We start from the raw sequence: 18,065 nt of genomic DNA on the forward strand, positions 1-18,065 counted from the left end.
TGATACTGCTTGTGATACACTGGGACTACAGATGTTGCCTTCCCACTATCGTTTTAATATTTCAAGGGCAACCGATTAGTCCAAGCAGCCCACTTTCTTGAGTGAATAAATACCTCTAGGGATGAATTCTTGGGGGTCTCAGTTCCATTCCTGAGGAGAGAGGGAATTAATGCATTAGCAGAAGCTCCCAAGAATATCACGGACAAGCAAGGGAATAAATCAATAGGTGTTCTCATTGAACAAATCAATCCACATTTCTCATTTGGGACACAAATGATCAAATTATCCTACTTTCAGGGGTGGGCTGCTGGGGGTTGGCAAGGGTTCAGGAGAACCTCTAGCTAAGATTGTGTGCAGTTCAGCAAACCTCCAAATCCCACTCCTGCCTGGCTAGACAGCAGTGAGGCAGAGGAACAGCTGGAGCCTGTTCCCAGTGTGTGAATGTGCAGAGCTGCCAGAAGAAAAGAACAGCTCAGAAATCAGGGTTGACTTGGGAGTAAAGCCACAGGTGGACGATGAATGGCTCCTCCCATAGGAAATAAAAAGGGAGTGAAAGAGGAGTGGGCTTTTGCAGGAAACAATTCGTTCATCTACACACAAAAATCCTTGACCGGGTGCCCTTATACTTCTGTATGACTTCAGTCTAATTCAATGGTTCTCAACCTGTGGGTCGGGACACCTTTGGGGGGGTCAAACGACCCTTTCACAGGGGTCGCCTAAGACCATCGGAAAATACATATTTTTGATGGTCTTGGGAACCGAGACACTAATTTTATGGTTGGGGGTCACCACAACATGAGGAACTGTATTAAACTGTTGGGAAGGTTGAGAACCACTGGTCTAATTGTTGTTGCTCAAAATAGTCACATTTACCAAAACGTGGCAAACCATTTGCAGATGGGGATCAAAACCTTTGCATTGCTATCTGCTCTGGTGTTTATTTTATTTTTTCCCAGAGGATTTGATGCCAGAATTCCTTGAGTAACATCTAAGAAGAAGGTGGAAATGATTGACAGGAAAGGAGACAGAAAGAAAGGGACAGAAACTGCGACGAAGGTGTCCAGATGGCATTCTCCCCATCACTTAAGTGGGTTGGCACAGAAACGGATAACTTTGAAAAGTCGGTAGCTTTGAGGAGAACTAAGTGAGTTTAAGTAAAGGTTCCCCTTGCACATACATGCTAATTGTTCCTGACTCTAGGGGGCGGTGCTCATCTCCATTTCAAAGCCGAAGAGCCAGCGCTGTCCGGAGACGTCTCCATGGTCATGTGGCCGGCAGGACTCAATGCTGAAGGTGCAAGGAATGCCGTTACCTTCCTACCAAAGGTGGTTCCTATTTTTCTACTTGCATTTTTACGTGCTTTTCAACTGCTAGGTTGGCAGAAGCTGGTACAAGTCATGGGAGCTCACTCCGTTACGCAGCATCTTAGCCACTGAGCCACCGTGCCCCTTTAAGTGACGTTTTATTTTTGTTGATAAAAGAAATCTGTCGAAAGAATGAAGATATGGATCTTGGCATTCATGTTTACGGGGTACCATCTTTCTAAGTAGGCTTTAAGAAGCCCCATTGCCGAAGTCTTAAGATGAGTGGAAGAATGATCAACTCAGAAGTTTTACTTCTTCTGCCATTATGGTCATAATAAATCAATTTAAAATAAATGAAAATGCTGATAATTGGAAATGGGGATGACAATTTGATATACTTCACGAGATGGGACATGAAAGCTCCCATTTTGAGTGGAATTGATCTTGACACTAAATTAAAGCATAATTTGCTGCAACTGTTTTGCTCCTTACAGCATCTCCTTATGTAATAAAGATTATTAATTTGGTTGAAATGAGCGCCACTGTATCTACAATGCAAACATAAGTTTATGACTACCCATTGAGAAGAATTATCGACTAGACTCTATTTACACGGCATGACACGGAGGAAGATTTGAGTCGTAATTTTAGCATCCTGCAGAAAAAACAGCATTCGTTCTCAGAAACAAAGAGAAACAGAGAAATTGGCTATGTCTAGTCTGATGAAAAGAAGGAACAGGGGTGACATGATGACAGTCTTCCAATGTCATGTGATCCCCTTTTGCTCATTCACATCCAGCAAAGTCTTTTGAGGGAGGATTTACAGTCACAGACCTTCTCTGGCTTGGAGAGCTGCCAGGCCGATCTCTGCAAAACTTGGCAAGGAGTCTCGGAGAGTCACGAATCAATTAAGTGAACTAATTGTCTCCCGCAAACTCCACTCCCCTTTCGCTCCTCTTTTATTCCCTCTGGGAGGGGCCATTCATCGTCCACCTGTGGCCTTACTCCCAAGTCGACCCTTGTTCCTTAGCTGTTTCCCTTCATCTGGCAACTCTGTGCATGCGCACACTGGGAACAGGCTCCAGCTGTTCTTCTGCCTCACTGATGTCTGATTCCGAAGGCAGCTGATAACTGGCATACGGCCCTGGTCCCCTCTCTGCCTCCTGACACAGAGCCCTCCTCAGAGTCTTCCCCAGACTCCAGGACTGGCCCATGTCCCTCCCCAACCTCCTCACTGTCTGAGTCTGCTGCCAGCTCTGCTGGCCACTGGTGGGCCACAACAGGTCTCTTCTGAGAAACTTCCCACATCCTCCCTCCTACTGTGGGACACTTTTTGCATAACAGTTGCACAATCCGTGGTTCTTGCTCCTGCCTCCCAAGGTCATTCTCACATATCATTCCAGGTAAGCCAAATGTATATTTCTTTAGAATTTAGAAAGGTGTCGAATATTCTCATTGAATTCTCTGGGGATTTTGCTGGAATGTACTGTTACAGGCAATTAAAAAAACTTTCAGCTCTTTGTTTTACCCACACAGGCCTTTTAAACAATGATTTTGACGCTCATGTGGCATTCGTTCTTTCTTTTGCTTTCTTTTTTCTTTTAAATTACGGCTTCGAACTGCTAATGAAGTCTATTTTCTGTCCTCAGAAATGAGATTTTGGAAAACGTTTCCTTTTAGCCTTTTGGAAGTTTGGCGGAGGGGTAGGTGGGTTGGATACCGTGACTCTTCATTTTCTTTTTTGCAATTATTATCTTTTATTTTTTTTTAATGTCACTGTAGCATTTGACACCTTTCATTGTATGCTTCCTTAGGAAGGCTCACCTCAAAGTAGGCGCACACTGAAGCTGGCATGGTAAATGACCTTGTGCGAATGAAGGAAGGTGTGTTTTATACTTCCTTTTGAAAATTTCATCCCAGATAATGGATGGCGGAACTTATTGCACAGGATTAAGTGATGATGTTTATTGCGAATGATCCATGTGAACAATTTGTGTTAATTGGTGTTTGTTGAGAATGATAAAAGTCTCCTGGCTTAATCACTTCCTAGTTATTGTATATTATTTTGGGGGCTTAGTTTGTGCAGGACTCTTCACTCAGGTGGTGGAAATCATCTCAGTTAATTGCCTCTGTGTGTGTGTGTGTGTGTGTTTGTATGTGTGTGTGAATTTTAGACCCAAACATTGTCTAATACCCCTATGTTATGGGACTTGTTCCAGTTCTTGGAACAAAGACAAAATCCTAGACTAACCCCGTAATGATGAGGCTTATCTGGGCATGCCATCTCAGTCTCCATTTCGATTCTAGCACCCCATCAGCTGCTTGTGGGGAAGATCCTTCCCTTCCCTTCTCTTCCACTCTACTCCACTTCTTTCCTTTCCACTTCCTTCCCTTCCCTTCCACTCCACTTCCTTCCTGTCCCTTCCCTTCCCCTCCACTTCCTTCCCTTCCCCTCCACTTCCTTCCCTTCCACTCCACTCCACTTCCTTCCCTTCCCTTCCACTCCACTCCACTCCGCTCCATTCCATGTAGGTATGAGCCCCTAAAAGCCTTTCTCCTTCTGCTAACAATATCACCCCTTCGATATGTTGGCCCACAAATCAAATCCAAGAACTTTTGAAGCACCTTTTGCCCCTCTTCATCATCCCTGCCACGTTCCAGTAGAAGACGCCATTTTCAAACCAGAGTCCCCGTCCATCCAGAGATGTTCCACAAAGTAAGGATGCTTCACAGAGAGAGAGAGAGAGAGAGAACCTCTTCGATCTACAGACCTTCCGTCTATCCCGTTGGCTTTCTTTCTTTATTAATTTGTTTGCTTCGCCAAGACCGGCCTCTGAAGCAAGCTGTTGCCTCCAAGCTATACCAGGGACATCCCTGAAGATGTTTGCTCGAACTTATAATGAATAAGTAATCAGGCCCGGGGACACCACATCACAAGTCACAATCCTGACAGCTCGGTACAACTTTCTCTAAGCGCTCAGATCTGCCCATCCGCCTTTCTGCAAACATAAGTGATGGGCCTGACTGGTAGCGGCTGAGATATCTCTAGGCACCGACGTTGCCTGTGGACATGTTTGCCCTCCTGGGCAGCCCAACCAGTGCAGGTAGTTTTAGGAAGGAAAAGCAAGAAGCAAAGGACAGATCTAAACACTGCACAAACTGTGGAATTGCATTCAGGTCGATTCAGATCTAAGTACGGCTAAACTCAGGACTCTGGGAGGGGCCATTCATCCTCCACCTGTGGCCTTACTCCCAAGTCGCCCCCTGTTCTTCAGCTGTTCCCTTCATCTGGCAGCTCTGTACATGCGCACACTGGGAAGAGACTCCAGCTGTTCATCTGCCTCACTGATGTCTGACTCTGAAGGCAGCTGATAACTGTCAGACGGCTCTGGCCCCCTCTCTGCCTCTGACACAGAGCCCTCCTCAGAGCCTTCCCCAGACTCCAGGACTGGCCTGTGTTCCTCCCCAACCTCCTCACTGTCCGAATCTCCTGCCAGCTCCTCTGGCTGCTGACGGGACAAAACAGCCAGATCACATGAAAGATGGGACCTAGGAATATACTGGTTATGAACGGTTAGTAGTTTAGTTGCTGGGATTCTCACAACCACATCCTTTTTATTCCCAGTCAGTCTTGCTAAGGAGCTTCTGAAAAACTTGTGCTTGGAAATAATTACTTTCAGTTTTCGACAGCTGTCAAAGGAGGCTGACAGATGCTTGACTGTATCTGTGCCGGTGCTCGAATCTAACAATGATGACCAGATGTGGGGGATACAAAAATCTTGGTTTAAATCTCAGCCTAGGCATCCTATATTGATGGACAATAGTCTTCTGGTTGAAGGGCTCCTCCCTGAGTGGTGAATCCATGCCCCTTTGATGGGGGTGGACTACAACTATTAGTTTTCACAACTACTATGGTACATTTCAATGGATGTTTTAAACTCTTAAAAAGACAATTTTCAAGCAAGGGTTGGCATCCTTCTTTTTCTCACCTGACTGAACATTCATTTATGACCTACATATTCCTTTCAATAATCACTGAGAAATCACCTCCAGACCCAATAAAATGACAGGTCCCTTGCCCTGCCCATGATATATTGTTATCAAATCACCAGTTCTCGCAAAATTCCCCCCAATTCTTTGAGGAAATATAGATATTTTCCAGGTTGGAAGACATCCTAGCAAACAATCGTATATACAGTAAAACCTGGCGTTATGGCATTAGAAATAAATATATATATATTTTAAAAAGAGCTATTTTGTGTTGACTCAAGGACCTTCTGCATAATTCAGCTACTGAACATTAACCCATCTCCTTACCTAAAGAATAAAAAATCTGCCAGAAACAGAGCTGCAAAAGAAGACCAGCTATGACTTCAGATGCAATTAATGATATTGATTTATTGTCAATGCAAGTGCAGAGAATGTGTCTTCCGGATCAAACTGCTTGGACTGAAAGTCTCTAATCTTGCCGCTGTCTCCACTGACCCACAAAACACAAAGGGCACAACCCTCAGACGAAGCAGCCAAGAGCCCAGAGAGAGAGAGAGAGAGAAATTGTGAGTTTGCGCCACAAAAGTTGCAGCCTTCTTCCCCAGCCATCTAATGTAAGCATGCATAAACAGATGGCTCCACTATGTTAAAGCTTTTTTTTAACAGCCTTCCAGCTTCTGCTTCCCTCTGATAATAAACATTTTTCTGGCTCGCCTCCTGAAGGAATGAAGGGGATGCTGTAGCTTTGTGTAATTGTAAATCTTCTAAACTATCTACTTACCAGATACTTTGGTGGAGAAAAATGCCCTGGTTTTTATGGCTGATTTGCATCCTGCAGTATTCAGATTAGTCCCTGAAATGTAGAGTTTTGCTTGCTTGTTTCCGTGTCTTTGCAGAAAGAGTGACACCACCAGTCTGGGATTCCTTCCAATGGATGCTGGGATCAGAGCTATAGAAAAATGTAGACTGTAGAAGTTCCAGAGGTCAATCCTTTCACAGCTACAGCACAAGATAGGAGCTTTGAATAATTTGTTTATCTCTCCTGGATCAAGTCAAGTGTTCCTCTTCCATATCAAGCAAAGACCAAGTGAGCAGATGCAGTAAGGAAGATCACACAAGCATCAACAAGAGTGTGATGGAAGTTTTCTCTTGTGGCTTCCTAGCAGTTGCTCTGTACAGCGAATGGTCTCAGATTTTGGAGACAACAAGTTGTTTCGGAGACTGGTGCTTTTGATGGACCCAATTCTTCTTGAGTTTGGGTGGGCAGCAAAAGTTCAACTACTCAATCTTCGATTTGATACTGTTGCTAAAGGAAGGCAATCCACCAACATCCAAGATAGATGTTGACCCATCTATGGTGAGTCAACATAATATAGGTTGGCTTGAAAGTCTTACAGGTGGTCCTTGTTTAATGAATCTTGTTCAGCAACCATTCATATTTATGGGGATGCTGAGCAAGTGGGACTTATAACCAGTCCTCAAAGTTCTGACCATCTCAGCACCTTGACATTCATGTCACTGTAATCTGGTCCAGATCTCCAACCATCACAGCATCCCACAGTCACATGATTGCAATTTGTGATGTGATTGTGAGAATCAGGCTTAGCAACAAGGCAACCTGAGAGCTCCGGGGGGGGGGGGGAGAGGAAATGGAGCTGGCAGAGACAGAGGCGGAGCCTTGGCCATCCATCAGCCCTCAGATAGAGAGTCAATGGTCCCCAGGTCTGGAGGTGGCTGATGAGAAAGAGGAGAAACAGCAGAGTCCAGTGCCTGACGTGCGGATGTGCAGAAAGCAGAGGAGAGGAGAGCAGTGGAAATCCATGGGCTGATCCTTGGGTAGGAAGAGTCACCACTGCTAATGAAGCCTCACTTTAGCTCTGGGGATAAAAGGCAGGGAGCGGGCAGAGATGAATAGATGTGGCAGATAACTACTCATCTTCCAACCAGATGGCCGTGTTAGCCTGCGTTGAGAGAGCACTCCTAATTAAAGGAATCTTTGAGTGGAGATTTGTCATGTTTGGGGAGCTGGGTCAGAACAGTGTCGCTTAATGATGGACATTCTGATCCCATTACCATCATTAAGTGAGGACCATCTGTATGATCAGCATGTGGAAGACTACATTTGAATGCCAGATAAACCAGACCCAAAATAGAGGATCAAGCTGGCTTGGGAATTCTGGGGATTGAAGTCCACACATCTTCAAGTTGTCAAGGTTGAGGAACACTGCCTTAAAATGAAAGAGGAAAGAGGAACCGAACACACCAGTATTGTATTGTGTATCCTCTTTGCCCCCAACCTCATTATTATCTGCCAAGTTTGGCGTAGGGATAGATACGAAGGAGGAGGAGGAATGACTCTCTTATGGAATCATCCATTTTAAAAGAGCAGCTCCCCAAACCAGAATATATATGAAAAAATTAAAAATGCAGATTAAAATCGACAACAAAAGACCGACTAAAATCATTTAGGTGCCTGGAGGAAGAGATGCATCTTGTAGCTTGACTAAACACTGTCAGTCTGGCAAACAAACCCAGCTCCCAAGTGAGTCTTTTCACCAGCTCAGGTGCAGTGGTGGGGTTCAAAAAAAAGGTACTACTGGTTCTCTGGGTGTGGCGTGGCTTTGTGGGTGTGGCAGGGGAAGGATACTGCAAAATCCCCATTCCCTCCCCACCCCACTAACCTGCTCTCCAGCTCCGTTCTCCTGTGCAGGGCAACAAAAGAAGATCGGCTGGGAGGCAGCGGGGGCAGGGCCAGCCTATTTGCCGGTTCTCTGAACTACTCAAAATTTCTCCAGAACCAGTCAGAATACCACCTGCGGTTTCTATCTGTTGCAGCCTTCAGGTGCTTTGGAGAACAGGTTTGAATACCCACCCACCCTTAGATATTGGAAATCTGCTATCATGTCACCACTCCTAGTCCTTCTTTTTGTTAAACTAGACACAACCCAATTCCTGCAACCATTCTTCATATGTTCAGGTCAACCAATTTGTTCCATATGACACCTCCCTCCCCAGCCTTCAACCATGGTTAGAATTAATCCTAAGCAGACGTAGCCATGGATATGATGAAACCCAAATCTCTCCATTGGTGGGGGCTGTGAGAACGACTGAACATGGGGTCACATAACCCTTCTTGCTTTGAAGAACTTGCTTTGAATTGCCAGTCCTTCGGCGGGAATGTGCATTCATCTTCTCCACATTGAAAAATGCTTTGGGTGGTGCCCAGAAATGCATAACGACAAGGAATTGTAGTCTGTGAGTCCCTTTCCCGCCAGCCTGTCTCCCTTATTAATGCCAAGTTACTCATTCCAGCTGAATTGAAGGCGGCCGGCCTGATTTGCATTCTGCCATTGTTATTGCTTTGAACTGGGCAAAAGAGTTATGTATGCAATCTCATGCATGAATCTTTAATTCAGGGTTTGGAAATCACAGTACTAACAATAGCAGGGAGGAAAGGAATTAAAAAAAAAAGAGAGAGAGAGAGCCAGAGATGGAAGGGACGGGAAACAGAGGTGTAATCGGAGCTGACTCATCTTGACTTGACAGCTAAAACAGCTGGTGGCATGCTCTACACATCTTTCCTGGGGATGAAATTCATAATTTCCTCCTGCCCTCTAAGCACCGAATGAAATTTGCAGCTGCTCTCACCTTTGACTTTCTCTCTCCAGCAGAGAAGATGGGTGGGAAGAGGGCCCTCCCGTCGAAAGTCTATTTTTCTAGCACAAAGGAGAAGATATTCTGCTTTGCACCCAAGCAGAGGTGGTATTTAGTCAGTTCTGACAAGTTCTGGAGAATGGGTAGCGGAAATTTTGAGTAGTTTGGAGAATTGGCAAGTAGGCTGGCCATGCCCCCACTGCCTCCCTGCCTCCCAACTGATCTTCTTTTGTTGCCCTGAACAGCAGAACGGAGCTGGAAAGCAATTGTCTCTGCACCTCTGCACCTGACCAGAACTGGATGGGTGGAACTGCCAGCGTGGCAGTGGGAGATTGGACCATGGGGTGGACTTGTGGGTGGGGGTGGGGGCAAGATCTTGAACTTTCAATTGAGTGGGGAAAACCTGGAAGCTTTCAGATTTGGGTTTTCCCAGATGTGCCAACACGGCTCTCTTCATAAATTGGAACTTTGAGCAATACTTTGCCTTGGACTCTGATTTACTTTTGGATGCTATTTGGAACCCTGACACCTACTTTCCAATTCTGGCTAAAATAAATAAATAAAAGGATGCTAAGATTAAACTCTGCAGAACAAAGTCACTGGTGGCTTCCCTGGCACAAATGCTGGCTTAAGATCTAGGCTTCAGGTGAGCAGAGAAATCCAGATGAGCAGAAAGGCGGTAATTATTTTTCGTAGAACAATGAAGATGAAATCTTTGTGCCTTCGTCAAATCCCACCCAGCTGGGCAAGATCAAGGAAGCAAAATGAGATGGATTTTGGTGCGATGTCACTCGTCATCTTGACATCTCTTGGTGTCAATTTAGAACCTCAGAAGCTGCAAAGAACAATTTCTCACTCTCCATTATTAGCGAGTTCCTTGAACTGGAGATTCTGAATGAGCTGAAATGTTTCTTCCTAGGTTTATGTGCCCCCTGGGCTCAATTGTGGGGTGGAATGTACTCTTGATTCCCAGAAGGAAGGGGCTGCATTCCAGAGGAATAAGAGATAGCAAAGTTTAGATTGGTTGGGTGGAAGAGCTTCAAATTAACTCCTTCTTAAAAGTTCTCACAACATAGATTCGGTGAGGCAAGGAGCTTGCTTCAGTTTGGCAAGATTCTGTCTATAGGGGAGGAACAATAGAAAAAAAAACTGCTTAGAAGTAAGTCCTGCTTGGTTTTGAAGCCTGACAATTGCCATTTGAGATCAGATTCACTTGTCCTTGATGCTTTATATCTCTTCTCTTTTCTATTTCTTTTCTAGACTCCTCACAACCTCTCATGAAGATGAAGATGAGTAAAAAGAGGAAGAGTTAAATGCTTCATCCTCACCGAGAACAAATGGGTAAACATTTAATGGGTGTATAGACACCCATTATGGAATAATTCCTGCCATGTTGATAAAAATATCTCCAGCAGAAGAGACTGGCTTGATTCAGTTCATAGAAGATATTAACGCTGGCTGGGGAATTCTGGGAATTGAAGTCCCCCCCACTTGAAGTTCCCAACTTTGAAAAACCCTACATTAAATCTCAATTTACAGTTTACTCTCAAAAGTCACAACGGCTGCATTCGTATAATGTCACCAAAGAAATGAATAGTATTTCGGCTTAATTTGCCAATGCAATATGAGTTCAGTAATACGCTAAGAGAGTCTGGCTAATTGAGTGTGTGGATTGTGTTACCCGTGATAAAAAGATTCTATCTGAACTAACAATTTTTACAGGATAATATTTTGGTATACCTCGAAGCGCGTAGAGCTTTTGAGAATTCAGAGGTGCTAGGAAACGGATGGAGACAACCGTGTGTTTATGCCCTTAAAAAAATTCCATGTATGAAAACATTCCATTTCAGAGTGACTAACTCACACATCACAGCTTCTTGCTGTTCTCCTCTTGGGAACATTAATTGGTTAATGGATGTATATGCCATAAAGTGACCTCCCCATGTGTGCTCCCTCCTCTTCCTCCAGCATTCAAGTATCTACTCTGCTCCACCAGGTGGCAGGCTTTGAAATGCAAATCCAAGAAGGTGACTAGACAAACCTTTGGCTATCACAGAAGCGTCCTGCATCTTTGTTTAAAAGAGTCACTTTGATGAGCATTGAACACACAGCTGTTCACAACCAAGGACAGCCATGCCAAAGAAACCACACCTACCCAACAAGGAACGGGTGTCAAAGCTTTTGTGTCCGAAGCAGTGGTGAAATTCATTTTTTTAAATTACCAGTTCTGTGGGTGTGGCATGGTGGACGTAGTGTGGCTTGGTGAGAGTGGCTTGGTGCGCGTGGTAGGGAAAGGATACTGCAAAATCTCCATTCCCACCCCACTCTGGGGCCAGCCAGAGGTGGCATTTGCTGGTTCTCCCAACTACTCAAAATTTCCACTACCAGTTCAACGAACTACTCAAAATTTCCACTACTGGGTCTCCGAACTACTCAAAATGTCTGCTACTGGTTCTTCAAACTACTTGAAATTTCCGCTACTGGTTCTCTGAACTACTCAAAATTTCCACTACTGGGTCTCCGAACTACTCAAAATTTCTGCTACTGGTTCATTGAATTACTCAAAATTTCCACTACTGGGTCTCCGAACTACTCAAACTTTCTGCTACCGGTTTGCCAAACTATTCAAAATTTCCACTAACGGTTCTCCAAACTACTCAAAATTTCCACTACCAGTTCAATGAACTACTCAAAATTTCCACTACTGGGTCTCCGAACTATTCAAAATATCTGCTACCGGTTCTCCAAACTACTTGAAATTTCCACTACTGATTCTCTGAATTACTCAAAATTTCCACTACTGGGTCTCCGAACTACTCAAAATTTCTGCTACTGGTTCTTTCTGCTACTGGTTCTCCAAACTATTCAAAATTTCCACTAACGGTTCTCCAAACTACTCAAAATTTCTGCTACCGGTTCTCCAGAACTTGTCTGAACCTGCTGGATTTCACCCCTGTTCTGAAGGTCTTAACAATCCCAGGAGGACCCAGGAAGAATGCCAAAATCACTTTCACACAAAATGAACTCTATTGTTATCTCCCTGATTGAGTCCGATAAAAGAGGAATGGCTTTGGAAGCTTCTTCCAAAGGGGAGGAGAATTTTGGAGATGTTCTCGTGGTGTATTATGGTCATTATGGTCTGAATGAGGAGGTGCAAATATCATGTCTTTTGTTACGCCGTTGCCACTTTGTGGATTTTCCCTGGCTTCTCACACTTTGGGCCAAATCAAGAGAAGACCTCAAGAGGAATCCACCCTAGGTCTTCTGGGGCGGGCATGCTTCTATCACCAAAAGAGGAGATTCCTACCATTAAGAAATAATTGGAGATGTTCTCCTTCCTCTGGAGATGTTTGTAGAAATGGCGTTCCCAGTTTGTCACCCACCGAAGTCTGGTGGAAGATCCCATAGGCCATTTATAGACAGTTCTTGACTTATGACCATTATGGTTATAAGTCATGATGGTCATGAACCAGTCATGCATTGACCAACCTGATTTTAGACCATTAATTTTTGGAGGCCATTAAGTGAAGGCAGCCTTTGTAAAGCTGCTATTGGCCCATTTTGCCGAAAACAAGAAATACATGTTGGTTTTCAATCTAAAATGTCATAAAATTCGGTCATGTGACTGTGGGGGAGGGAAGCCATTGGAACTTTGGAAGTGGGGCATAAATACCCCTGGGGAGGCCTGTTGTAAATTTGAACTCTCCTAATTGACTTCTCATAATTGACTTCTTGTAATTGACTTCTCGTCAAGGATTCTCAATATTCCATCCTTATACAATCTGGTGTTGAGGCTACAAGTCCCAGGATTCCCAGGGCCTCTTCCAGGGACCAGGTTCTGTCTGAGCAGCTTGAGGATGGAAGGCAGCGGATGGAGGGTTAACTCTTGGCCAGGGGAGCAGAAAATGAGATTCCAGTTATTAGTTGATTTATTGCCCTTTCCTCCATCTGCATTCAGGACTCGGAAGAAAATGTTCCACTCCAGAGCATTAAGCATTTTCGAAAGAGCAGGAACATTAAAAATTGAAATCATAAAATAGACATGTAAATATAGTGGAGGTAAATGGGGTGAGCAAGCCAGCCAGCCAGCTAGCCAATCCCACCACTGCTGCAGCTGGCAGATCTAAGTTGGAATCTCTTACCCGGAGAGAGATGGAGAAGAACAGGGCACCAGCTGGTCCATCAAGCTTCATATTGTCCACTCGACTGGCCACGTGTCTTGGGAATCTCTTGCATTTGCTAAGGCCACACTTGGAATGCTGCACCCATTTTTGGTCATCACAACATAAAAAAGACTCTGGAAAGAGTGCAGAGAAGAGCAACAAAGTTGATTAGGGGACTGGAGGCTAAAACGTACGAAGAATGGTTGCAAGAATTGGGTATGTCTAGTCTAAAGAAAAGAAGAGCTAGGGGTGACATATTAGCAGTGTTGCAATATCTCAGGAGCTGCCACAAAGAAGAGGGGCTCAATCTATTCTTCAAATCACCTAAGGTAGAACAAGAGTCAACAGATGGAAACTAATCAAGGAGAGAAGCAACCTAGAACTAAGGAGAAATTTCCTAACAGTGAGAACAATCAATCAGTGGAACAGCTTGCCTTCAGAAGATGTGGGTGCTTCAACACTGGTGGTTTTTCAAGAAGAAACTGGATGATCTGACATGGTGTAGGGTTTCCTACTTGAGCAGGAGATTGCATTAGAAGACCTCCAAGGTCTCCTTCCCACTCTGTTTTTCTCTTCTGTTAAGTTTTATGGATGTTCTTCTAATTTGTTGATTGTTGGGAGATGCCCTGTGTCGCAGAGAGTTTGGTAGGATACATGTTTCATAAACTTATCTTTATTATCATGGTTGATGTTGTTCATTGTTCATCTTCTTTATTTTCTCCTAAGAGCCCTTTGAGTTCAACTCTATTGTGGCTCTCGATCAAAAGTACATTTGCAACAAAGACGTGGTCAAAAGTCCTGGAGGGAAGAAGGCAGAAAGAGGCTTCTATTCAATTGGACACTTTTGGGTCCAATTCTTCTTCTTCTTCTTTAGTAGCATCTTTTCATGACCTCTTGCCGAAAAGAAGCATTTGAGCACATGTGTTGGGCGGTCATACTTTTCTCAGCAAAGTGATTTCTTCCAGCCCTTTGCCATGTGGCTTTCACTATTTGTGTTGGTGTCTATCCAGCAGAGAGATAAATTGCGGGCATCGATCCACGTTAGATTCCACTTTCCCAGGGGTTAGGAAGCCAGATTACAGAGACGAGCAGGGAATTTCAGGCAGGATGTATTTCCAGAGGTGGACAGTGAGAGAAGGAGTGGCAAGGAGAAACAGGGCGCAAAATTGGAAATTGTTGAAATGTTTTCTTTTCTGAAAATGAAGGAGGGACGGTTCCTTTCTTGGCCTTTTTCATTTCAGCCCATCCTAGACTTTGGGCTGAATAAGGTAAAGGTTCCCCTCGTACATATGTGCTAGTTGTTCCTGACTCTAGGGGGCGGTGCTCATCTCCGTTTCAAAGCTGAAGAGCCAGAGCTGGCCAATGACGTCTCCGTGGTCATGTGGCCGGCATGACTCAATGCTGAAGGCACACGGAACGCTGTTACCTTCCCACCAAAGGTGGTTCCTATTTTCCTACTTGCATTTTTTAACGTGCTTTTGAACTGCTAGGTTGTCAGAAGCTGGGACAAGTCATGGGAGCTCACTCCATTATGCAGCGCTAGGGATTCAAACCGCCGAACTGCTGACCTTTCTGATCGACAAGCTCAGCGTCTTAGCCACTGAGCCACCACGTCCCTGAATAGGAGTGCTTTTATCCCAAATCTGGAATTTTTGTGGCTCAGCAGTATAGTACAAGTACTCCTCAACTTACAACCGTTCATTTAGTGACTGAAGTTACAACGGCACAGAAAGAAATGGACTATTTTTCATACTGATAACCCCATCCCCATGGTGATTTATGATGGTTGGAGTCCCGGGATCTTGGGATCCCCTTCTGTGACCTTCTGAGAAGCAAAGTCAATGGGGAAGATGGATTCACTTAACAACCGTGTGACTAACTTAACAACGGCACTGATTCCCTTAACAACCGTGGCAAGAAAAAAATGGTAAAATGGAGCCAAACTCACTTAACACATGTCTCACAGAAATTTTGGGCTCAGTTGTGGTCGTAAGTCGAGAACTACCTGTAGAAGGATCATGCCTGCACAGGAGCAGTTCACTTAACAACGACGTTGCTTAACCACAAAAACTTTAGCCGTAAGTCTACAACGAATGCAGGGCTCATCAAAGAAATTGCATCTATTTTTTTAAAAAATCAGATTCGACTCTCAGAGAAAAGCAGAATTTGTTCTGTTAGATTCAGATTCTCTCTTTCTGCCTGGAGTAGCAGATGGATGCCCAAATATTCCCTTCCCCCCCATTCTCCTCCCCCCCTATACAGTAATTCTGTGGGAGGAGCAGGCTGAGTTATTGGCCCCCAAATCACCCCGCGAGCTTGTAATATCCGAAGTGGACTCCAGTCTGGAATCTCCCCAGTCCTTGGCCAATAACTTAAAACACCTTTACTACCCTGGAAATTGGAATAAATAAAAACTCAAATGCCATCTGATTTAATACACCGATAACATTGATTTATTATTTCAAGTTCCATCTAGCAGTCAGAGAACTCCGCGACATAAAAAGCAGACTTGGAGCTCCGCGACATCAGGAGCTGCTTGGAGGCTTGTTTTCAGAGGCAGCAGAACGTCATCGGGCCCTGAATTGATGACAATTGATGGTCCAAAGTCATCCAGACGGCTTTCATACCCAAGGCAGAACTAGAACTCACCATCTCCTGGTGATTGTCCAAAGTCACTCAACCAGCTTTCATGACTAAGGCTAGAACTCCTCATCTCTTCGTTTCTAACCTGGGTTGTCTTCACCACCAGACTAAACTGACATTTTTAGTCCTGCTCTCCAGATTTCAAACAAAACTCTCCATCCAAGCAAACTAAACTCAACTGCTTCTCTTCCATCCCATGCCTGAACAAACGTACATGGTTTCCCCACCATTGGGTCAGTGTTCCCAACTTAGCAAGTGATCTCCAAAGGGACCCCAAAGGCCTTGAATGAATACAGCAATCATGCAATAATCAGCCATACAATTTCTGCAATTGTGGCTGTTGGATAAGGGGAAAAAAAACACCCAACAACAACCAATGTTCTCCTCGCTCAGCCCCCTAATTGGCCAATTCACATCTTGCATGATTGCAAACATGTATCTGGGGGGTGGTGAGCATGGCAAGGGGAAGAGCCTTCAGATGACCCAGTTCTTCAAAGCTGTCCAGAGAAGACAATCTTAGGAGAGATACTGATGAGTGCAAGCCAGCTTCCCAATGTCCACGTAACCATTGTAATTACAAGCTTAGAGTATAATCACGGCTATAATGTCTGTAACAAGTACCGTATAATGAATAATGGAGTTTCTGAAAGGTTTTCTAATTACTTTGGTATGCAAGTCACTAGAAAGCACCTAGCATTCTTTGGAAGTAGCTGTTCTAATTTTCCGAAGACGGACCGTCAGCAACTCTTCTTTAAAGCTGACCGTGTCAGGCCCCACAAACCAAGAACGAAGTGTGGAATTACTGCTAAATAGCTTCTTTATGGTTATCCGCCTACGGACGTAATCTTGCCGGACTAAAACCACTTCCTGCATAATTATAGATATACTCTGTGAACTGCTAGGATGGGGCTATCTCCCCTCTCTTCCTACCTACCAGACATTCCAAGGTGGGCTACATCTTTGCCCTTTGGGAAGCCGCCTTTCCCCTTTTGGGATTCCAGACTGCATTCCACCACTGATCACCAAGTATAGATGAACGGATGAACTGATGATGCTACCTAACTGGTTCGTCAAACGTCTGCAAGAAAACCACCAAGCTCAGAGAGCACCAAGGACCCCGTAGGACTAATCAGCCTTTCTGTCATGCATCAACTGAAGTCCAATCTATTCTGCAAAGGTTTGAACAATCTTGAGAGATCTAGAACGTTTCATTGGGGGTCACATGGGCAAGCATTACTCTAGAACGGATGTCTTACAAGTGATCCAGGCAGCACCTTGAAATAATTACAATCCATGTTTCCACAAGTGACGGAATTAAATTATTGGGCCCTTTGCTAAAAGCTGGGGGGAGGGGAAATATGATTTGTTCTAGAGTCATCAACTGTCTACTTTTCTCAGTCTCATAAGCAGCTTTGGATGTTCTTTATGGGCCACATGAGCACAAATCCAAAGATGATTCCTGGCTGGAAAACCATCATTGACTCATGCAGATTAAGATTGATTAAGGGGCCGTGGTCCTTGGAGCGGAATGAAAAGAGCTGGAGCTTAAGATCCTGGGCTTTAGAAGAAGGAGGGCACGATCACAGTGGGATGAAGAGTTTTGGATGTTTGAGACTCTAAAGATAATCAGTGAGCTCCTTGGTTGCCAGGAACACAATGAGAACGGAAGGCTAAATGAGGCTTTGCAATGCTCATTTTCTATGCAACGAATGTTTGATTCTGTCTAATCTCACACTGTACCAAGATACCCCATAGCTTTCTTTAATTAAAAGCACACTTGTGGTTATCTGGACTTGTTAACTCTGGATTCTGATTCCAGTCTGAAAGCATAGCACAATACAACAACAGAGTTGGCCAAAATTCTCCAGGGTATACTAGAAAGAAAGGAAGGAAGGAAGGAAGGAAGGAAGGAAGGAAGGAAGGAAGGAAGGAAGGAAGGAAGGGAAGGGGGAAGGGAAGGGAAGGGAAAAAAGGAAGGGAAGGAAAGAGAAGGGAAGGGAAAGGAAAGGAAAGTTTGGAAGAGACCTTAAAGATCTTCTATTCAAACCCCCTGCTCAAGCAGGAGACTATAACATTTTGGGCAAATGTCTTCTTAAAATCCTCCAGTGATAGAGAAGAAAGGAAGGAAGGCAGACAGACAGATATTGGCTGAATTGCTGGTCTCCCCAAAATAGGTTGTGACCATAACCAATTCCTAAAGAGAGATTCTGAATGAAACCTATTTAGGTCCCAACTTCTGTTAAAAAAATGAAATGCCAAACTTTCAGCCCTCTTATCAAATTCAACCAATCTCTGCTGAGCCACTTATCTT

At 44.3% G+C, this 18,065-nt stretch overlaps 1 protein-coding gene across 9 annotated transcripts in view; it reads right to left on the reverse strand.

Annotated features, from left to right (window-relative positions):
* The window catches only part of LINGO1 (leucine rich repeat and Ig domain containing 1), a 259,989-nt gene that overhangs the window by 139,322 nt on the left and 102,602 nt on the right, over positions 1–18,065 (reverse strand). For 3 of the 9 annotated variants that reach the window (XM_081964990.1, XM_081964986.1, XM_081964982.1), the window contains exon 4: positions 13,091–13,245. The exons of 5 other annotated variants lie outside the window; for them this stretch is intronic. The gene's annotated coding sequence lies outside the window, so the exon portion shown is untranslated. Of the gene's footprint in view, positions 1–113; positions 151–13,090; positions 13,246–18,065 lie in introns of all 9 variants that reach the window. One more of the 9 variants, XM_081964992.1, reaches the window with a different exon arrangement.

The sequence above is a fragment of the Natrix helvetica genome (genome assembly GCF_964273705.1).
Source record: "Natrix helvetica genome assembly, chromosome: 12".
Taxonomy (NCBI): Eukaryota; Metazoa; Chordata; class Lepidosauria; order Squamata; family Natricidae; genus Natrix; species Natrix helvetica.